Source organism: Leptinotarsa decemlineata, unplaced genomic scaffold, assembly GCF_025532065.1.
Source record: "Leptinotarsa decemlineata unplaced genomic scaffold, Ldec_3_MD MMD2_tig00000199_RagTag_RagTag, whole genome shotgun sequence".
Classification (NCBI taxonomy): Eukaryota; Metazoa; Arthropoda; class Insecta; order Coleoptera; family Chrysomelidae; genus Leptinotarsa; species Leptinotarsa decemlineata.
The window spans coordinates 3899639-3924922 of NW_027412544.1; the positions used below are offsets into that span (position 1 = coordinate 3899639).

The window sequence follows — 25284 nt, forward strand, 5'->3', positions numbered from 1 at the left end:
GGTTTTGGTTGTATTATTCTATGATTTGGATTAATGTTCAGTCCTGGATATCCCAGTCCACCTGATGATGATTGCTTGACTTTATAGTTTCTCTCCAAAACTTCTTTATGGTTTTTCTCCAATACTTCAACTCTCTGTTCCAGTACATCATACTTTTTCATTGTAGTCCCTGTTATGTTTGACATAGCATCAAATTTTTTATTTGTAGACGCTGTTATGTCAGACATTTTTATGTCTACATCACTTGTAAGTTTGTCAAATTTACGAGTGAAAGTTATCCGAGCCTCTGCAATTTTATCGTCAAATGCTTGCCGGGCGTCCCGAGCAATATTGCCTATTGTGGATTGTATTGCAGCTTGTAGGGCTAGAAGTATAACTTCCTTTGCTCCATTAATTTCCCCCTCAAGATATGATACAGTTACACAATCACTCTTGTCAATTGGTTCACTTGTATTTTTCAATATTTTCCTTTGCATGTCATAATGACCATCTTTTGTTAATTTAAAACCATTCCCAGGAGGACCTCGAATGACATTACCACCCCATTTTCTTTTTCTACCAAACTTATCGATTGTTTTAGACATTGTGCACTCTACGATGATTCTCTTCAAACTGATATTTCTGTCATTTACATTATACTATATATTGCAGTAATTGATTAGGGAAATAGAAATAATACAAATAAAATTTTAATCATTTTATATTCATTACAGTAATACATATACATACATACATAATACATTAATATCACATTACTTCTGTCATATATTATTAATTATAAATGGCTACATAAATATCAATATTGAATTTTCCGGTTTTGAAGATATTGAATGATATTTCAATCATTGATCTCGGCAGATAATAAATTAATCAATTGATCCAATGGAGTCTCCTGAGATTGTGATTGTTGAATAATATTACTTATCCAACGAATGTTCTCATTTGGATCGTTTTCATAAAATTCAATATCATTATGACCCCAAGGAAGAGTGTGGGTAGTATTCGGAATGATAAATCGTTTATCGTCGTGATATGATAATGCAACTTTATTTTTCAATTCAGTATACATATCATGTAACACGCTTCTAAATGAATTCATCTTTCTGAATATCATACCACCTTGTTCGACGATTTTTTGATAATCTTCGCATGTCAATTCATTCTTTATTACAGATCGTTTAACCCCTTTGGCTTTCTTAAATTCACCATCAACAGATTTCACATAATATGCTTTAGCACCTGTACCATAAAAACTCATGATTGGATCATTTGGAAATTCATCTTTGAAGTTACCCAAGACTGAACTTGTTACTGGAATATTGAATTGGTTAACTATACTGTAATTGGATGTATCAAATCTACTTATGTTAGTTTTTATGAATTCATAAAAATTTTCTGTGTTTACTTTAAGAATGAGCGAGTCGGTATCTGTGTAAAGTAAAGAGACATTTTCATCAAAGTGTTGTTTGATGCATCCATAGAAAAAGTCATACATGACTGTTTTAGATAATTCTAATATGGAAAATCCCAAATATAATGGTTTATCGTAATGAACCTTCACTCTACCCAATTGAATGGCAACGAAATTATCAGTGAAAATTGAACAATTTTTGAAATTTGGTTTGGCTATGAGAGTGCTGGCACCTATATTTTTCTTTATATTTTCCCAATGTGTAACGAGTCTAACATCAATTCGATTATCTACATTCTCCATTGTCTTTCCATACACCGCATTATTCATTAGTTTATAGAAATCTTTAACAGATTTGTTGTTAGACCTATTACGCATTTCAGTATTAAGATCTATATAGGGTTTCATCCAGCATGATTGTTTGAATTTCAATACTCTATGTGTATTCATTACAATCAATCCATTTTTGACAGCTTGCTGTAGATTCCTATAATGAACAATATATTTTCTTTTATCATTCAAATTTGGAATTAATTTGGGAATTTTCGATTGTGTACGAGGTGGTATTATTTTTTCGACTAAAAATGGAAGGTCAGAATGTTTATCATGCAACTCTTGTGGATAATGAATGTCCACTTCAAATACATACCCATACGGACTATCAGTACTCACATCCATCACATCAAGATTAAGAATTTCATTTGGTGTCAACCATGTAAATTCACTTGTTGGTAGAGGTTGTGACATACTGTGACCGTATAGATTTGTTGCATCTAAATATGTAATGAATGTGGAAGGTTCATTGGGATTATAATTGGGCAAAAATCTATTATTTGCTATATGTTTCCTCTCGCTACATTGACTAATTCCACCTCGTATACCTTTTTGAAAAAAGTGAATCATATCAATGTCAGTTAGTAATTCCAATTCAACATTAGTGAACTTCAACATGGCATCCCATGATAATCCAGGTGCAGTGTAATATTGTGCCGGATCTAAGTTATATATCTCTAAACTTGTGGTGCGGAAATTTTCAAAAATATCACATAGTAGCAATACATCCGACTTCAAATACAAATCAGAGTATTCCCCCAAATTCTGACACTCGAATAAATTCCAAACATTTCTAGCCCTATCATAATCAGTTTCCGATATATGTTCACAATTGAGTGTGTCATAAAACTGATTTTTTGTCGGAAGTAATGGATAATTCAATTTGTCAATGTCATCAACAAAACTATATGGAAATACACCTTTCTGTCTCATCAAATTGAATTTCTCAATTTGTGGGAAATGTTTGTGCATCTCCAAACATTGATCGGAGGTCAAGTTTGCACCCAACTTCTCCAACGAATTAGTCATAAATTTATAACTATCGATAAATCTCATTTTGAGATAATTCTTCCTAACCACACCATCTTTATCGGTATAGCTGTGTGTAAAGAGATGCTTCGTGAAAGATATATATTTCTCTTTAGTTTGCGGGATAACATCAACTTTCTCTTTATTCCTATACAATTCTTTTATGAATAAATGACAATCATAACCACTTAAATTATGAAAAATGATAGGTATGAAGTTTGGTATTTTGAAATTTAAATTACATTTCGAGTGAGCGGCATGTGATCTTTTCTTTCCTGTGACATGACAATGATCTCTTACTTTGACGTCACCATCAGTAAATGCTTTATTACATATACCACAAGTTCTGGCTGCAACAAACTGTTCTTCTTCTTCGACAGTTTGTGTATCCATTGGTTTAGGGTTTCTGAGATGATTTTCATGTATCTCTTTCAAATCATCTTCAATGCTACTCACAAATTTCTGAGCTGCATCTACACCCCTATATGTAACAAATTTTGTCAAATCATCATTATATGAACACTTTATCAAATAAGCAAATGAATATGGGGCATGTTTGAATGTTTTAATCGTTTATGAACTTCCAGGATTTGGCTCATTCACATGAATCGGTTTAAGCACTGATTCAAAATCAGCATACACTACAAATGGCACCCTCATTTGCCTCTCAAAGTTTTCAAACATTAGTTTATTTTCCGCAACCATTCTACCATATTTATTGATCTTTAAATTAGTAGTTGGTGTTGTGGTACTAATGTGATTACAATCATACATATTATGACGTAAAAGCAATCTCTCATCAGAAAAATATATCAAACATCCGTCACAAAAATATTTTTTCTGTCTATGAGCTGATAGTTGATTAGAAACTAATCTTGAAAGATCTTTGATCCAACAATAGTGACCATTACCGGAGTCATCAGTTATAAACAACAAATTGACATGTCTCCGGAGTCTTCTCTGTGAGTATCGCAATGGACCAATCACTTCATACTTCATTTTACCCTTCTCAAATGTACTCTCTAAACCGTAAACATTAATTGAAATATCATTCCTATCTTCGAATATTTCGATACTCTTATTATTAACTTTAACCGGAAAATCCATACCTGTGACATCTAAAACAGTGGAAAAATGTGGATATGACGTAAGTTCGGACACTCGACTATCTGCAGGATATAATGCTGATGTTATAGCCCAAGCAAAACAATATTGATCTTCATTACGAACATTCACAACAGCTTTCTTCCATTGAATACATTGAGGCAGCTTCACATATGAACGTCCTTCCAGTGGACTGTATTTATTAATGTTGACCTCGAGAAACAATATTTTTTCACAAGTCCAACCTGAATTATAAAAAAAAAATATTACTATTCAATCTTATTGAAATTTTTAAAAAATAAATACCTGAGTCACGATCCTGGAACTCAGTCGTTTGAGCCACAATTACATCACGGAATCCATCAAAAACAGCATTCAAATCTGAAGATTGGTCCACTATTTTATTTTGGGAATTAAATGACTTCGTGTCCCTCGAATCATCAGTCTGAAGAATATAATTCCCAAAAACTTCCATATTCACCTTGATGCTTTTATGGATCCTGATGGCTGATTCCAGTAATTCAATGACCTTCTGCCTAATCTTATTGAAAAATGACATGTAGTCACTGGTTACAATCGAACTCTCCACCCTGTATGTAGCAATGCGGCAATTGAATGCATTCGTTATAATTTGAACACCGTCAGACAATTGAACACATGCATTATTTTTATGACTCATGGTTCTTCGGTGAGAATTCACTTGGCTCATAGGAATTGTCACATTACAACAATTGCACGTATACATAGGTGTTGCATTATCCACTCTCACCCGTTTCACTGCAGGCCCTCCTTGGCAACTCTGGAGCTGATGCCGACGAAGATTATCACTACGAGTGAAAGATTTACCACAGTCACAGGAATACATTTTATATAATAGTTCTCACTAACTCACTTGATGTAAACTGACATAGCCAACACTCGTACGCTTCTTAAATACACTCTGATAGGACCCGTCAAGACGTCATAGCCAACCCCACTTCTCAACTACATGCGCCAAGATTACCTCCCAACTGAATGCGATAACAGATGTCGATATACGAGCAAGCAGTGGTCGTTGCGGTCTCGGAGAGGGTAGACGCTAGGCAAACGGTCCTCGGCTGCCGTTGTGTCACCATCGATAGCGGGGCTAGAGCGAACCTTCATCGCTTCGGGAGAGGTGAGGGCAGACCGATGAATACGCATTACTCTGCCACACGTCGTGGAGTGAACATGTCGCTCTCTAGCCGTTGAACGGTTATTGCTGTGACGTCACTCCACTACTAAGTTGGTACCCTCACACCGATGGAGCATTTATTACTTGGAGGATCTTCGAAGTATGTAGACGTATGTTTGTACATAGACAAACAAGCACATGATGAAACCCTGTACCGTGCATTCTCCTACACACACACACACACACACACACACACACACACATAAACACACAAAATCTCATATGAAAAAAAAATCTGAACGATCCATGCACCAGACACTTCAAGGTCACAACGCCTTGACTTCACTGCACAACAAAAAAACTTCACCAAACAACAACCAATAAAAAAAGCAATTAATACGTCATAGTGGTGGGGGGAGGCCGAGAATCAGCTGTAAACAACTACTCTGATCTGTAGTTATTTGGTTGTTTAACATTTTTCTGACTCAGAATACAATCCACTATCAACATTTCAGGTGTTTTTGAGCACTCAATTCTATTTTTTACATAAAATTTTATGCAAATTCTTCGATCCATTTCTTTCGATAGAAGAAAATCGTCGAACACGCAAAACACTTCGAACTTTTATGCTTCTCACCAAACAAAACATGGTAAACAGCTGTAACTGTGAATATATGTTCGAGACGTGTGTAACAACATAAAAAAATGCTAATCGACTGTACGTATCCACGTAAAGCATCTGCTATAACATCGCATGAACTCATACCAACAAAATGGTAACTGAACCATAACAGAGCACCTTCAGTGAGGGTGCTTTCCAGGGTGATTCTCTCAGCACACTTCTTTTCTGTAACCCATTGTTGCTATTTTAAGGGTACACTATACCTAACAACAGGACGCTCAGAATGCGAATCCCCGTTCTTTGAATAGTCAGTGGCTATGGAATTGTCAAGATATTATCACGCCGACGGTGAATACATCAAGATGATCGAGCGCCACTGACATGTCTGACATAATGGCGTGTGTGATGTCACCTGACAGGTTTTCTCAGGAATCAGTTTATTTGCGACAGAAAAAACAGAGAAAATTGTGATACCTACTGAAACGAATGGTGTTGTGTTGTAGTTTGTATTGAAATTAAAGCTGCTAAATTTGGGGTTATTTATTCGTCCAGAACCCACGCATGGGGATGGTTCGTAACAGTTGGTGACCAGCGGCGGGATGAGTAGTGGTACTGTAAGATCGAGGGTGATTCTGTATGATAAAAACTCGAGCGAATAATTACGATAAACTGGTTATGACACCAAAGATCGTTAAGTTGCTGAGGTCAATGATTTTACAACTCTAAGCATAAGAACGAGAAATAAAAGTAGAGAAGGAAGAACTAGAATTGAAAAGAAAGAAAGCCAAAAAGTGTTCGTGAAACTATTGGAAAAGCAAGAATACAAAAGGAAAAAAGAGCAAGGAGAGCAAAAACAAAAAGAAAAGAGAAATATAAACTTCTTAAAAATGAGTGAGGAACAACGAGTTTTCCAGAAAAAATTTGGCTTATGATCGCCAATCATCTTGGACCATATACTGCAGATTGTAGACAATGCAAAGCAATGACAATGGCTGAACGAAAGAAAAAATTACCGCCTTAGTTCTGACACTGCGAGTACTGGAAATATTACATAACATTCCGGAGAGTAGAAATGTGAGAGCGACCGTAATATTTGAAGAAAATGTACCAGAGTCAACTGTGGAGCAGAGTTCAACAACCGCAGAAGACTCTGCAGAAATATGGGCATATGTTAAGAGAATAATCAATCTTATCTATCTCCAAGCTACAAATGTATCTAGTTGCGCTAGAGGTTGAGGTTGCAAACATTTCTGAAGACAAGAAATGCGCTTATGAAAAGGAACCGTGTCTGAAGAAGCAAAATTGAAAGAAAATTTCATAAGCTCATAAAACTATCTCTTAGTCAAACGAGTCATAAGGAAAAAAAGGATACTCCAAGCGTTGCTACAACTGCGGAACTAAGGCATCTGCAGATGGAATTTTGGACATGATAAAGTCCTCATATTATTTCCATAATGGATGAACAAAATGAAGAGGAGAAATAGCATACTTCTAGTTTAAGGCGGAGCCAAAGACATCCATTTGATTAGAGACGAAAGCTTACCATCTCTAATCCCGGAAAGAAGACGAAGTCCTTCATTGATAAATGACAAATGTCAGCACTGCTGGACAAATGTCAGCACTGCTGGCTTGAATCCGAATTATTTTCATGCTACACGCCACAAGCTTCACCAACTTCTGCAAATTTTTGTGAGTCAAAAAATGGTATCAGACTTTTCGATTCCCCACAACCTTCCGATTACGCTTATGAAATCAGGACATAAAAATCATAAACTCGCTATATATGGATAGTTGAAACTACTTTTCAGGTCAATATTACCAAAAACAAAGAACACAGGTATTAGAATGCTGAATTTGTATTGGAGCACATGAGCTTTGTATCTATATTCAGAACATTGTTTTAGCAGACGTTAACTGTTGCCATTTTTGAACCTTTTCATTGCAGTAACTGTGCTGTATGAATTTACGTTCATATTTTAATACTTTGGTATTCGTTTATAATAATAAGTTTATTAGCAATTTCTTGGTGACAATAGAAACAATGTACAAAAACAGAGAAGTTTCTTGAAACTACAATAAACAATAATTTCACAAAGCCGAGGCTGTCCGTGGTATTGAGTTTATGTATTTCTGATCTTCAAACATTATTCTAAGAGGTGAACATGAATGTTGGATAGATAACAAGTTACTAAATGCTAACTCATTGAGTCTCATCTACATATATCTAGACACATACATATGCACATAGATACAAATATTTACCTATCACAAAAAAACAAATACAATAATTCATCGGATACTTTACTAGAATGTTGAAAAGTGAAGTCGTTTCGGTTTGAATACAGTACCTAATATCATAAATTATCACTTCAAGTTACTTATCTCCAATAATGATATTAGAAAATCTGCTTAACAAGATACAGAGTAAATAACAATCGCTAGCCGCAAAATTTACATACAAAATATGAGGAGTACCTATTGATCGGCTCCTTCAATTAAATTTTTACTATTACTTCATCTCATCTATCAATCTGGAGAGATCTGGAGACAGATTACTGAATTCAATGGGTTACCGTCACCGTGACTCATGACATGACTCACATATACTACGAGAATAGATAACAAAAAAAAGTCACTTTTATCGCCATTTTCTGTCAAGTCTCTGTTGTCTCAATATTGTTTATAGGGAGGTATTTTCAAAACTGTATTGTTACGTGTTATAATTAAAACGACAGATTTATTATTACCCAGCAGACTCAACTATTGTATGTACCTACCATTCGCATGGGTTTACTTATCACCTACTGTTTATGTATGTACGTGTACCAGCACTGTGTCTAGGTTCAAGGTCTGCATATTCATGCTTCATCACTGGTAACACACGGTGACTTTCTCGAATGAAATGTTCGTAAATAGCGGTATAAATTTGTTGTTGCGCCAAGAATGGTAAACGTTTTACCTTGTTTTCAGCCACTGTCCGAAATCGAAAGTGAACGCAACTCAAGTCAGATTCATGATTCAGTAATTGAATCATCTGTTTGTGGGATTGTTGAACATTTAGTTCAACTTCAGTCCACCAATATTTAATAGTAACATATGAAGTAACAGAAACATCTTGAGCCAAAAAAAGAAAAACAAACTATATATAGATACACATATACACATGCATACACAATACATACACGCAAATACACACATCGGAAAAGTCTAGGGATATTTTGAAAAATGGCAATAATTTTTTTTTAGATCGCTTTAGGGAAAAAAAAGTTAACGGCTGATTATTAAACGAACGTAACTTACAACAAAATTTATTAAATGGTCAAAAATACTGAGTGCGCATATAAGCAAAACTAAAAAAAATATGGCTCTTCTTTGGTACCCCGAAAAAAAAATCATAATACAAAAAAAATTGGAATCAGTACAAAGTATGGCCTCCACGCTGGTTTATTACGGCCATACATCTATCGTGCATCGACAAAATGAGATTGTCAATGTCTTGTTGAGGTACATTTGCCCATTCAGCGATTAAAAGCTCTCTCAATTGAAACGTTGTGTGAATGTTCCCCATATGCGGAGTAATTCTTCGTTGAAGCATGTCCCACACATGCTCGATGGGATTCAGGTCCGGTGATTGTGCTGACCATGGCAATACATCAACTCCTTCGTTGGTGCGCCAGTCAGTCACTAGACGCCCGACATGTGGACGAGCATTATCGTGCATTAGGTGGAAGTTTTCACCAACAGCACGAGCAAACGGACGGACGATAGGTAGAAGAATGGTGTCGAGGTACTGTCGAGCTGTGAGGGAGCGGTTTGGAAAAACGAGATCGGTTCTGCCGCCGATCATGATTCCGCCCCATAGCATTACTGTACCACCTCTGTATGTGTGGACTTCCTGGATGTGTCTCAAACGTTCATTATTTCCAAGTCGTCTCCATAGTCTTACTCGACGAAAATCTGGATGAAATCCAAATCTGGATTCGTCTGTAAACAAAACTGTGGCCCAATCATTTGCATCCCAGTTTTGATGTTCTTGACACCACTCTAATCTTCTACCGCGATTGCCTCTCGACAAAGGTGGACATCTAAGTGGCCTTCTGTTGTGGAGATCTGCTTCATGCAGTCGATTTCTGACAGTATCACGACCAATGGTTACCTGGTGCGTCTGCTGCAAAACGTTAACCAACTCAGGTGCTGTGATTGTCGGTTGTCTTCTTGCGGTTGAGACCAAAAATCGGTCTTGAACTGCAGTTGTAGCGCGTCCTCGCCCTGGATGTTGTTCGGCTGGACTGCCAGTTTCACAGAAACGCCGCCACAATCGACTGATAACACTTTGGGAGACCCCCAAACGAAGAGCTACATCATTTTGTCGCATGCCACCTTGAAGAAGCCCTACTGCTCTATTCATCTCAGCCAATGGTAAGTGATGGCGTTCCATGTTAAAGCACAATATTTCCAGTTTAATTGCTCAGCAAGAACTGCATAGAATGTACAAACTCGACACTTTCAGATTATTCATTTTAGCCGAAAACCTACAGTTTGTAAAAAACTTGATAAAAGATTAGTTACCGTTTTTGCAGGCTTTGTTCAACCCATAGAAATCTACAGGGTGGTCGAGTGTACCAATTTAATCTAAATTAAACGACTTATTTTTATTATGATGATTATTTTATGATATTTAGTATGTTATAAAAATATCCCTAGACTTTTCCGATGTGTGTATATACACACTATGCACTATGCACTATTGAATGCACCGAAAATATTGTAAAGATAATACACTGGACTGAGGTTGCATCCCGCGCTGTATCTCTCAGACATATGATGCAATTTTCGTTATCTAATGTAATTATGAAAATTAATGAAACTTTTCATGAGTATTAAAAAAGTCAATAACCTGATAAACGAGGTCTGTTCAAAAAATAAAGTGATCAACATGTTTAGTTTGTTGGTGAGAGGCATAAAAGTTAAACGTCTTCGGCGATTTTCATGCAATCAAAAAAAGTTATTGAAGAATTTGCTTCAAATTTTGTGTTAAAAAATGGAATTAAGTGCTCAAATACACTTGAAATGTTGACAGTGGCATACGGTGGTTGTACTCTTGAGTCAGAAAAATTTTTATAAGTGGTAAGTGGTTATAAGTTATTGAGGATGTCAGCATATCGGTTGGTGTATGCCATGTAATTTTTTCGGGTATTTTGGGTATAAAGCGTGTGGCAGCAAATTTGGTACAAGAATTGCTGAATTTTGACAAAAAAAAAACCGTCGCATAAGCATCGATGAATTGTTGAATTACGTCAACTGTGATCCAGATTTGCTTAAAAGGGTCATAACTGGTGACGAATCATGGGTATATGGTTATGATATCGAAACCAAAGTCCAATCGTCCCAATAGAAAATCCCAGGAGAGCCAAGACAAAAAGAAACACGCCAATTTCGATCAACTGTCAAAGTTTTGTTCACTGTTTTCTTCGATTACCGTGGCGTAGTGCATCACGAGTTCTTGACACATGGTCGTACGGTCAATAAAGAGTATTATCTTGATGAATAAATGAGTATTTTTTTGAGAAAAATTAAAATTTGCCTTATTTTATAACATACCTTCAAGATTTCAAGCCAAGTAACTTAGCTTGAAATCTATTAATTTTCAATTCTTGTTAATTGTTCAATTTTCAATTGTTGCTTTTATTTTATTTCATTGTAATTTCAGTTTTTTTGCTGAATGTAATTGTTATTTTCAGCCAATCTTTTTAATTTTTCAATTTTATTGATACTTTCAGGGATACTTTCAGGGTTGAGTGGTAGAATAGCGTAAGCTGAACTTCGCCAAGATAAAAATAAAGAATATTTATTATTATTACTATATATCATATTAAATAATGGAAATCCGAACTAATGAAATATACTTCGTATGTGATGGAACGGGTCGATAATTGATGAAAATCCATAACGTATTCGAGTAACACTTTGTACTGGGTGCCAGGGCATTCAAGAATTACAAGTAATGATAAAGCTGATGAATGTGCTAAACACGGATCATCAACTTCATATATAGGTTCTTAACCAGCTCTGAGGGTACCAAAATCATTGGCACGAAACCAGATTAGGATATGGACCAATAAGAAGCACGCAGAGTACTGGACAAAAGTACCTGGCAATAAACACAGTAGAACCTTCTTCAGGGAACCGTCCGAGAAAAGAACCAATGAACTACTTCAATATAGTAGGGATCGGCTCAGAATAATTACAGGGTTACGCTTAGAGGACACCTCAATGAAATGGGGCTGTACAACGGAGACCTCAGCTGCAGATTATGCAACGAAGGGGTAGAAACAGCTCTACACATCTTATGCGAATGTGAGGCACTGAATCACAGGAGGCAGGCAATATATGGACGTACAAAATTATGTCCAGAAGATTATGACGAACATCCAACACGAAACCTGTACAAACTAGTACAAGGAACGAGACTGGGTGTCACGAGAAGATGGGAGAATGAACGCAATAAGCCCAAGAGGCTGCAGTGTTTTCAGGATACTTGGACTAAATGGACAAGTCGGACAGGTCCCAAGGGACCAAAAAAAACACTCTGTGAGATTTTCACTGGACAGTTAACAAAACCGCAACACATGTTTCACTATATAATAAGTTCCTCAGACGTGTTCATACCGGTCAATTGGGGTGACATTGCCTAATTTTATAGTTGATAGTTTTCACATAACTCATTTTTCGATATCCTAGATAAAATTTGTACCTCTGAAAGGTGTAGATGTGATTTATGTAGTTATTTTATTTTTATATCATTCCCCTCAAAATAAAGAAAACAATGAAAATCTTGGACAAGTAATGTTTAAAAGTTCTGCAAAATGCGGACAAAAAAGACGAATTATGAAAATAAAGAACAGTTCATTAAGAATGAGTGCCAAAAAGAAGTCTACCGAGAACTATGTGCAAAAATATTTCTCCAAGCCGTTCCTCAGAACAATGTCGTCTTGTGCAATGTTAGCTTCATCTGCCACGTGAGGAAAAGTGAATGAATTTGCCCTTATCCTTGGTTGTCATGAGACCTCCAAATCTCCATCACTACATTCACTAATCATTTACGCTATAAAATGCTTTACACTTTTTCCTCTAAAATTACAATGTAACACTTTAAATAAAAAAAAAGGTGGGCAAAGTGACCCCAATTTTCGTGTAAACCGTGGGCTGACATTGCCCACTCGAATAACAATCAACAGGTTGGATGCAGGAACGAAATCGCAAGTGGATTAAATTCTTCATTACATTTACTAATAATAATAATAAGTGATGAAACTCACCTTGTTTTCGTAGAAGCTGTGTATACGTAATTTTGAAAAGCTCAAATTTTCATAGATAACATACGTTACAAATAAAACAATTAATTCGTGATAGCACTTATCTGGAACGACCTACCAACTATAGAATATCTTGTTGTCATTGAGGAGGTATGTTTCATTGACTGCAGTACCTCAAACGACCTTTGAGATATTTACTATGTAGGCGCGAAACTGTTTTTTCAAAACTGGGCAAAGCTACCCCAGAGGACAAACTCACCCCAATTGACGGTACTGACTAAATTCTGCCTAATTAGTGCTTTATATGAATATTGCTGTAGTTTTATCCCAACACCAATTTTTTTCAACACCAAGACACGTATTTCGATCACCAAGTGATCATCTTCAAGAGGACACATGTTCACGTGTCGAGGTGTTGAAAAAAAATAACGGTTTGGTCTTGGGATAAAACTCCAGTAATATTTATTACTACACCAAAGGTGCTAAACAGTGCATCACAAGTGTTTTCTTTATATAACAATTTGAATCATTTGAACTTCTACCTACTCAATGATTAAGAATTTTATCTAATTGCAAATCAAAACCTTATAAAAGTGGAACAGACATGTTGTATGGCTTATTTTCTTTGTTTTTTAAAAGAATGGAGTCGATATTATTTACTTTGTAACTCTTGTTGACAGCAAGTTATTTGATGAAACTCAGTTTTCTCTGGAAATTACTTTCTGGCAGTGAAATATTCAATAGTCTGTGAAACTGCTACTTTATGCTAATAGGTATGTGTCAAGGAATTATGTATGACAATGGTATTATGAGATGGTTCGTGAAAAATTACAAAATCATGTTCATTATCAATTTCAAACAGCCAAATCTAGAGAATTTATTGAATTATTTACCTTTAACATTTAACAATTTATACCGGGGTATTAAATATATTCCCCACAACATATGAATAACATTTGCGATACGTGGCATTGGTATGTGTGGGAACTGTGAATAATAATAATAAAACTTTATTCTCGAATCTCAAAATCATACCGGCTTGCCGCACTAACGCAGATATCTCAGTCGGACGGAAGCAGAAGGCTGTCATTCTTGGCTCACTGCGCTTGCTCAGGGCACATGTTCGGACCCAATGATCACTCAACCCACGGTGTGGGGAGTGGTTGTTGGTTGATAATGCTGGCGCGCCCTCCGAACGTATCGGGGCTTCGAAGGATAGGGCCTGACCAGTACAAACTCAGGTTAAAAATAATAATAATAATAATAATAATAATAATAATAATAATATATTTACTGTCGCATAAACTAATATAAATTACATGAAGTGCTTTCGAAAATGAACAAGATAATCACAGAAGCTATGGAAACCTATAGCTTGTTCGTGATAAGAGTATATTGTAAATTAGGTGTATAAATACTTGATGTACTATTGAAAAATGATGAGTGATCAATCAATCAATAACCTTAATAACAGAAACAGGTACAGAGAGAATACATAGTTATATTCGTCTATTATTCTAAAATTCTCTGAATCCTGTAATATGATATAAATTATGCCTAATAACCATTTGTTTGATTACCTCATACGCAAAATAAAACAATAAAATACGACGAATATGTCAGAAGAATATCTGAGAATCGATGACGTCGGTGCCGTCGCACATTTGAATACGTTCGAACTTGAAGAGATTTCAAAATCTGAAGCCAAGTTGTATTTTCCATTTGCTTGGCAACACTGTGTTACATTTTGTCATTCTCTTTACATTTTCTGTTGAACTGTTGTGTTGAATGGTGTTGTTGTGCTGCTTGTTTTTCAGTGCACTTTAGTTCAGAGTTATTGGATATTGAATGACATTACGAGTTGTTTAACTTTGCTGTTTCCGTGGAAAGATTCATTAGAGAAATATTGGTTCACAATGCCATTTATAGAAGTTCCGTATCAATATAATGAACAAAATGTTAGGATAGGGCGTCAAATTAAAACGACTAGTTTAGGTAGACTCACTTATATGATTCATATTCGCAACGTTTCCATTATATAGTTATATTAGAATAAAATGATAAGCTAGAATACAGGGTCATTCCTATTTAATGATTTATTGATAAACCCAATACTGCCAATATTAAATTCTAATGTAAACCAATGGCAATTCTTATTTCTGCAAACTTTGGTCCTGGTAAAGGTTTGGTGAAGGCATCAGCTTGTTGTTCACCTGTCGGAATATATTTTAGTATGATTGTCTTTTGCTCAATCTGTTCTTTCGAGAAGTGATATTTAATATCAATATGCTTTTATCTTTAATGATCAATCGTGTTGTTGGCCAAGCATATGTAACCGATATTATTCTCAAATATAACAATTGGTTTCAAAAAAATGAAATTAATACTACTTGGAAGTGATTTTAACCAGATAGCTTCTCGTACTGCTTTAAAAAGAGCCATATATTCAGCTTAAGTGGGTGAAGCGGCAACTGTAACCTGTTTCCTAGTATTCCACAATTGTCAAATGTCTTGTATCCTGTCGTACTTTTTCAATCAGTTTTGTTGTTGCCCCAATCAGAATCTACATAGCCAACAATCAGACTGACAATCGCATTCAAAATATGTCGAGTCGATTGTTGTGGAATAGGCCGCGGTGGTAGTGCGCCCGACTCACGATCGGAAGACCGTGAGTTCGATTCCCGCCTCAACCAGATATTTTTCTCGAGATAATTTATCTGGTTGAAGCTGGAATGATTATGCAACCGTATTAGGAATCACACGTTAAAAGGTAAGGCCTCGTTAGTCCTTAGCTCGCACAAGTTTCTCAACTTCTGAGAGTTGTCGTTCGTATGGGGGCGACATCTGATTAACAAAAAAAAACAGATTTTTGAACAGATTTTAAACAGATTCACAATGTGATCTGTTGCCCTGGAGATCAGATGTTGTGTTTTGACGTTCTCGTTATTTTTCTACCATTTTCTTGTAGTGGTAACAATATTTTATTGAGTGGTTTCTTCTTCCACAATGTTTACGAATTATATGTAAGACTTTATGTGGTGATTTGTAGAATGACTTCTCCATTCTTCTGTTTCTGGTTACTTTGTGTTTTTTTTGCGATCATTCGTCATCTTAGTTTTCAACATCCTGTTCTATAACATACAAAATTTGTATTTCAGTAAGTAGTGATTTCACACGGAACTTTCAGACGCTATAACGTTCTCCATTGAATAGTTGAATGTTTCGTTTATTGTTTTTGATGTCCATTTCATTTACATAGATCAGATTCACAAGAACGTAAATTCACTTTTGATTTTGTTTTACGTACATTGGGCCCATAACCTGTTAGGATAGGCATTAAATTAAAACGACCAGTTTAGGTAGTCTCACTTATACAGTGCATTTCTTTAATGCCCCCCTTTTTATTTTTGACCTGGCAACTCAAGAAATTGAAATTTGGTATAATGAAATTAATGCATGAATACTTTATTTTGAAGTAAAATTGATAGATGAAATTTTCAAGATGGCGACTGGGCGCCATCTGGGAAAAAAATTAAATGGAAAGAGGAGTCTTGTGACACATCATTTTGAAGCTCCTGACGAATACTTCACAACCCTAGAATATGAAGTCAATATCTTCACCTACTACAAAATGACGGAACATTTAATAATTTCCTTTTTATACCCGATAAGGTTTGTTAAGTTATTTTTTGTTTATAAATACGACAAAAAATGTTAGTACGACAATGAACATCATTGTTCAGTTAGAATATACTCATTTCGTTTTCGGTTTTACTACTAGAAAGGTATCACGTCAACAATCTCTAAAATGGTCAATTCTCGTTAATTGGAAGAAAGAATTGAAGCGATGTTTATTTACGGAGCGACGCGTAACTTTCACGAGATCGAAACGATTTTCAATGCAACAGCATTATGTAAATTCAAAAAGTTATCAACAGAAGACCACTTGGTTCATTTGTGAAGACCATTTTGATGTAAAATAAGACATGAGTATTACTCAATATAAAAGTTCCCATTGATGAGGTTTGAGATTTTCCCAATCACACTTCATGAAAACTACATTGATTTATGACAATTGATGGCACTAAAGTCTATCCAAATCCAAGATAGAGTAAAACAAAACCGAAGCGTGATGTTCACGTGATCGCCCAGTGTCAGATGGAAAGGGCAGCGTTCATTGGTGAATTCGCCTTCTTCGTACGAGTTCGGTACCAGCACAGGGTTGTAATCAGTCGTTAGCGTGTTTGTGTGGCGTGCGTTATAGTATATTGTTTAAAATTTCCAAGATGTCCAGTACAGACACTGCTGATGACACTGTGAGTTATCCTCTGAGTCCAGCCAGGAAACGATCCAAAAAAAGATATTTGAGTGTTGAGATGAAAGAAGTGATTTTAAATGTGTTCAAGAAAGAGATGGAAGAAATTGAGACATCGACTGTCGACAAAGTCGTATCGAAAGCTTCCGATAAAATTGGAGTGTGTTGCGCTTCGGTTTACAATGTTTTACGGAGATATAAACAAAAGCATACATTTTCCAAACCGAATACAAATCAGAATCGTCAAACCATTATAAAATCAATAGATGATGCTGATAAAAATGCAATCAATCAATCAAATGAAATACCCACGATAGACAAAGTACTCACAGAAATAAATGAAGATGTTTTATTGCCAAGTTTTAAGCGGTCAACATTCCATAAAGTATTGAAAGAATTGAATTTTGTATGGAAAAAACGAGGGCGCAATAGTTTATTATTGGATAGAGAGGAAATTGTGCTAAGGAGGAGAGAGTATTTGAAGAAAATTAAATATTATAGAGAACAACAGAGAACAATTTATTATATGGATGAAACCTGGGTTAATGCTGGTCATACTACCCCTAAAGTATGGGTCGATGAAACTGTGACCTCATCTAGGAGGGCCTTTCTAGATGGACTATCCACCGGATTAACAAATCCATCAGGTAAACTTATATTTATATTAAGACCTGCCTCAGTCTCAAAATATAAAAAGTTACCCTCGTTTTTTTTTAATTTACTTACATACCTCTTCATAATTTTAGGTAAAGGAAAAGAGCTTATTATTTGTCACATCGGCAATGAGAATGAGTTTGTTGCTGAAGGGCTGTGGTGTTTCGAGTCGAATAAAACTGGAGATTATCACGAAGAAATGAACGGTGAATCTTTCGAACAGTGGTTTTCGAAAGTTCTACCCCATCTGGATGATAATGCTGTGATTGTAATGGACAATGCACCTTATCATTCCGATTCCGACAACGTCTTCAAAGAAGGTTGAAATCCAAAATTGGATGCGATCAAAGAATATTAGCTTTGAAGACTCAATGCTAAGAGTACAGCTACTAAAAATTGTCAAGGAGCGCAAGCTTGAATACCAAAAATATATAGTCAATTAGATGGCAGCAGGCCAAAACAAAATTGTCCTTCGCCTGCCTCCATACCACTGCGAGCTCAATCCCATCGAGTTAATATGGGCGGATGTGAAGAATTTTGTAGCTCAGCATAACACCACGTTCAAATTTGCAGATCTCAAAGTACTTTTTGATGAGGCTTTGAAAAGAGTCACAGCGGAGAAATGGGAGAAGTGTGTTCGGCATGTGATATCGGAAATCTAGACAATGATGTGGAAGCTTGATAACATAATAGAGGCACAAATCGAGCCACTGATAATTCAGATTGGTGAGGATGACACTACTGATGAAGAGACAAATTCATCCAGTTGAATAATTTTGATTAAGATTCCTTTTGATTTTACATGAAATAAAAATTATCAATAAAGAAATAATTACGTCTCTTTTCATATAATGCTTGAGTGTGCTGTGAAAAATCCAATGAAAATCTTTTTATATTACACATATTATCTGCATTTTTCCCGTTAAACTGCAAAACTTGTGTATTTCACTCGTTATTATAAAAAAGTTTTCCTAAGTATGATATAGCATTTGCGATCAACAAGATGTTGGTTCTGAATACGACCCTGGCCAATTCTTGGGATTTTCAATATCACGTGCGTAGGGCATGTCAATGTTTACATCCACTCTATCTTGAATTTGAATTTGCTTTAGGAGCGCAGTATACAAAACTGCGACTTTAAAAAATTTGAATGAACCAAGTTTTTCACAGTATACATGTGCAAGATAAATAAAATGAATTTATGAGCCGGAAATACTTATGTTAGGGCGAGGAAAACTGTAGCGAAGCGTTATATTGTTATAAAAAATCACGTTATATTTTCAAACAAGACTAGTGAAGGTGTGAATGAACCGTGCATTGTCTTAATCACGAAGGTACACATGCAATTAAACCGGTTATCGCAGTTATAAAAAGCATCACATTGCTATTTTCACATAACATCATTTAACAAAACAGGAATTGTTTTAGTACGTGACAGTACTTCTGGTTCTTAGTCCTCTGAATAGCCAAAATGATTCCCACAGTACCTAGTGAAAAGTATATTGATTAATAGGAAATCTAAAACACAGTAACCATTTTTGAGATATTTCTGAGGAGAAATAAAACATACTTCCCTCTCAATCATTTGAAATCTATGTTCTGAACTCAATTGCACATTGACTAGGAATTACTTATAATGAATAAACAGACTCATATTAACATTCTAGACATTTTCGTTACAGAGTTCATTAGATCTTGCCAAACTGAAATTCTCCCAAGTATTTTATAAGTACGACTTCATGAATTCAGAACAATTTTCCCTGTTGAATCGAAGAATTTACAATGAAAGTGTGTCTGTGCGTGTGAATAGATAAATGTTACGCTGATAATGTCTCTGAATACATTATTGAATTCGTTGTCATTGATATCGTTCAACCAATAGAGGTTTTAATGAAAACGTTTGACAGTCCATTATTTAGAATATTGAAATGATTTCGCACTTACAACAAATAATATTAAACAATTTCATACTTACTGTATTTAAGTACCACTTCTCAGTGAAATTTCCATTTAACCGTTCACAAAGAAGTCACATGTGTTGTACTATACAATAGCTTTTGCAGAAGTATTCAATCTATTCTACAGGGTGTTTACTAAACATGCGGCAAAATTTAAGGGACTGTTCTTTGGACTATTATGAGGACATTTTATGTTTTGATGACAATGATGATAGAGCGCTTTGTGTTTCGAAGATACGGAGTGAAAAAGAATTCCGACAATAAAAATTTATTACCAAAAATTACATGTAATGTTTCTTAATCTACAAGAACTGTTGAAAATGACTACCCCATGCTCGGATGCAAGAATATAATCTTCTCCTCATCGACTCCCGAACTCTTTCGAAAACACCAGGATCGTTTCTGATTGCGTTACACCCAGCAATTATCAGATTTTTCAAATCTTGCACTGTAATCGGAATGTTTGCTGATAGGTTCCAACGGAATTGTTAGATTTTTCATTACTTGGTAGGTCCGATGTAGTACACTATACCAAAATTGTTATTGTCGAAATTCTTTTTCGCCCCGCATTTTCGAAACAAAGCGTCCTATCAAAAATCATCAGAAGACAAAATATCCTTAGAATAGTCCAAGGAATAGTCCTTTAATTTTTTGTCGTTAGGTCCGATGTAGTACACTATACCAAAATTGTTATTGTCGAAATTCTTTTTCGCCCCGTATTTTCGAAACAAAGCGTCCTATCAAAAATCATCAGAAGACAAAATATCCTTAGAATAGTCCAAGGGATAGTCCTTTAATTTTTTGCCGTTAGGTCCGATGTAGTACACTATACCAAAATTGTTATTGTCGAAATTCTTTTTCACCCCGTATTTTAGAAACAAAGCGTCCTATCAAAAATCATCAGAAGACAAAATATCCTTGGAATAGTCCAAGGAATAGTCCTTTAATTTTTTGCCGTTAGGTCCGATGTAGTACACTATACCAAAATTGTTATTGTCGAAATTCTTTTTCGCCCCATATTTTCGAAACGAAGCGTCCTATCAAATATCATCAAAGGCCAAAATATCCTTAGAATAGTCCAAGGGATAGTCCTTTAATTTTTTGCCGCATGTTCAATGAACACCCTGTATACTTATAAATACGAAAGTCACTCACTTAACACTCACCCATTCATCATTGTTTCTCCGTATTGGTGAGTCTTAGGAAGCTAAAATTTGATATGTGGGTGGTTCTTAGGTCTCGAATGCGCACTAAGAAATATTTAACAAATATTTCAACGGGGGAGCCCCCGTTAGGGTAAAAGGGGCACGTTAACATATGATAATTACCTTTTCAACATTATTTCTCCGTACCTCTATATTTTCAGAGGCTGAAATTTTGTATATAGTCTGGGTCACAAGATCCTTTTTTTGGAACTTCTGTCCAAGGGCACCAAAAATTATGATCCAGGGCTAATTCGATTCGGAATGACCTCTAGAAACTTTTTGAAAAATTTCAAGAGGGGCTAGAAAAAATTGCAATTTAGTAAAAAAAGAGTGGGTTTGATTTTTTGCAAATATCTCGAAAAATATTAAAGATATCCGAAATTTGAAAAAAAATCCTTAAAGAGTAGGAAATTTCCTGAAAAAAGTTCCACCTCCCGGAACTCTATTACCAAAATTTATAATTTTAATTTAGAGGCGAAAATAGCGCTAAAAGCTGACCATGCGCGTCCCGCACGCGCTGACCGATACGGACCTTTGAACAATAAGAATTATTTTAACCCATTGATTATCATTATTGAGAAAAAAAATTCACATACCTTCTAGACATTTGTATAAACGAAAATCCACGAAAAAATTTTTTCTCGTGATTATTTTATTAGATATATTTTAGTTGATCAACTAACTTATACAAGTTTTAAATTTACACAAAAACCCTGATAATTTTTAAAGTAAAAACCTCAAATGTTTTTCACTTATTGGAGCTTTTCTTGAAAGAAGATTCCCGTTCGAAAAATTGAAAAATTTTGATTTTCCAGTTTGTTATTAATAATCACCGACCTTGAAAAATTCAATTGAAGCAATGGAAAAACATGTTTTTCCCTATATTGAAGATTATTCGAAATTTAGTTGGGGGATTTTTATCAGTGATGAGTATTATGATTTTAAAAACAAAATCGTTTTCTAAAAAAATATACAGGGTGTAACTGAATAAGTGTAAAACATTTAAGGAGGTAATAAAAAAAAGATAGGATCTTTCATATAAAGAAACTTCATTGGAGCATCCCTTGTTAAGATACAGCCTCTTGAAGGGGGTACATTGAATGTGTATAACAATTTTTTTCACAAGCACTAAAAAAGTTACAATATTGAAATTAACCTGACGTTTTGTACTACCAAAAAGACACTTAGCCAGTAATTTATTTCCAATGTAACTTTTTGTCTTATTATTTGTTTATCATTTAATCACAGTTAATTTACAGTTTTAATCTTCCTCTTTGAAGATGATCACTTGGTGATCGAAACACGTGTCGAGGTGTTAAAAATAACGATTTGGTGTTGGGAAAAAACTCCAGTAATATTCTTCACCATTTAAAAATGTATTTCAGATAGCCTGTTTCATTCTAAGCAAAAAATGTCTCTTGGGTTTTTTGCCCAAAATGAACCAGTTCGCAGCAAAAAATGATTTTACGAACAACTACAGAGATACATCGTCATAAATGCAAATTGGATATTTATTGTTATTTTGTAGTTAGTACCTGCATTGAACGATTAAAAATTAATAAACAAAACTAATTTATTAATAACAAAACACACAACATGTAGATATCATAGTAAATGTTCAATATGTCTTCCATCAGACATTACGCATGCGTCTAGACGTCGGCGCATTGAGCCACGTATTCGCTCAAATATTCCTGGATTCTCTCTGATTACCCTGCACGCATCGATGATGCGGTTTCCCAAGTCCTCTACATCGCGACCTGGAGTACGATAAACCAAATGCTGTAAATGGCCCGGAGATTGAGCGGGCCAGTTGTGGTCCTTTTCGACCTATCCACTGATTTGCATACGTTTCAGTTAAATGCTGGCGTGCTACTTGATTAAAATGGGCGGGAGCCTCGTCATGCATAAAAAACATATCCCTTCTGATGCCCAAAGAAACTTCCTCCAGCAGTACTCACCATTTAATTGAGGAGGTAGAAAATGAGGCTCAATTAAATCATCTCCAATAACTTCGAGCCACACGTTAAGAGAAAACTGTTCTTGATGGTTAGTTTCGATAATAGCGTGAATGTTTTCATCAGCCCGTATGTGGTAATTATGAAAATTAATAATCTTTTCCCGAGAAAAACTACATTCGTCTGTGAATTCTATCGTCTTCAGAAAGTCACAATTTCTTCTAATCATTTCCAGCATCCAATTTTAAAATTCAAGACGGTTTGGAAAGTCTCGCGGTAACAGTGCCTGTACTCGTTGCAGATGGTAAGGGTATAAGAGTTGTTCCTTTAAAATTCGAAATACCGTCATATAATCAACATTTAGCTGGAAAGCAATCTTTTTAGTACCGATAGTAGGATGTTCTTCAATCAAATTAAGTACTGCTTCCTCATGCTGTGGTGTTCATACTTCTCGATGGCGATCACAATCCTGCGTTCTTTTGTCGAATGAACCATATTCTCGTAATCGTTGATGAAGTTGAGCAAATATTATATGTGAAGGATGCTGTCGTTGAGGATACATTTCAGCAAATCTTCTAGAAGCTTCTAACCCATTCCCCTGCGACAGACCGTAAACGTAATGCATATCAGCCATTCCCTCATTTGTGTATGCTATTTTAATAAGTGAATTATTAAAGTAACATATTAAGAACAGAACAACAATACACAATTAGTACTAATTCGGTTTCGAAAATTCACAAACTGACAGCGTCATACCAATTTATTTGTCACTATCGCTAATAGCGACCTACTAGATAGATTAGTTTCGTATTTTCGCATTTATGACGATGTATCTCTGTAGTTGTTCCAAAAATGATTTTTTGCTGCAAACTGGTTTGAATTTCTGGCTAAGTGTCTTTTTGGTAGTACAAAACGTCTGGTTAATTTCAATATTGTAACTTTTTTAGTGCTTGTGAAAAAAATTGTTATACAAATTTTATGTACCCCCTTTAAGAAGCTGTATCTTAACAAGGGATGCTCCAATGAAATTTCTTTATATGAGAGATCCTATCTTTTTTTCGATGAGAATTCACCTCTTCGAAAGTTTCACACTTATTTAGTTACACCCTGTATATTTATATGAAAAAATGTATATTCAACATGTTCAAAAAACCTTCAGCTTGAATTGTTTATGATCACCATCAGATTAAAGTAGATATTTTTTGTAAAAAAAATAAAACTATTCATCAAAACACATCATTCTGCACGTATGTTGAAATATATCTTTCACCTGCTCAGGTGAAACCCCATTTCCACCCGTGTCAACTTTGAACAAAATGAAAAAATTCAATTGTCTTGCAGTATTGTCAATATCCACTCTGTTTTCACAAAAATCCTAGTTGCTCAGCATTTGTCACTTTAGTCATAATAACGCAACTCTGACATTTGCAGAGAAAAACTAACATGAAGCAAAACCATATTATTGACCTATCATAATGGTTCATGCCACACCCTGATGGCGAGACAAATAATTTAATAGGTATTGTTTCCTATTACTCCTGTCAGCGATCAACTCCTACACAAACACATAACGCAAATAGTGTGGGCGATTGTTCAGATACATAAAATTTTGAAATAAAGTTAGCGAAAGGTATAAGATTTATATTTTTTTTTTGCGATGTAAAATTGATGAAACATTATTTCAATTTCATGTTAAAAATCGTTTTTCATGAGATCCATTGGGTCTTTTGTTGTCCAATATTTTCATTTCATTTACTGAGTTGAAGAATGTAATATATACACTGCATTTCTTTAATGTCCCCGCCCTTTTATTTTTTGAAATTGAAATTTGAGATAATGACATTAATTCATGAATACTTTATTTTAAAATGGAATTGACAGATGAAACTTTCAAGATGGCGAGTGGGCGCCATCTGGGAAAAAAATTAAATGGAAAGAGGGGTCTTGTGACACATCTTTTTGAAGCTCCTGACAAATGCTTCACAACTCTAGAATATAATGTGAATATCTTCAACTACTAAAAAATGACGGAACTTTCAATAATTGCCTGAATACATTGACATTTAACAACATAATATGAGGTAATAAGCTTGAGGTCAATTCAGAAGATGCTCGAAATGGTTGCCTTGAACTTCTTGACATATGAACAACCTTTCCGATATTTCATAGTAACGTCAATATCTCTACAAATATTTATTATTCTCTGCCGTATATTCAATATTGAAG

At 35.2% G+C, this 25284-nt stretch overlaps 1 protein-coding gene across 1 annotated transcript in view; it reads right to left on the minus strand.

Annotated features, from left to right (window-relative positions):
• Positions 1-25284, minus strand: part of btsz (bitesize) — a 414949-nt gene that overhangs the window by 82434 nt on the left and 307231 nt on the right.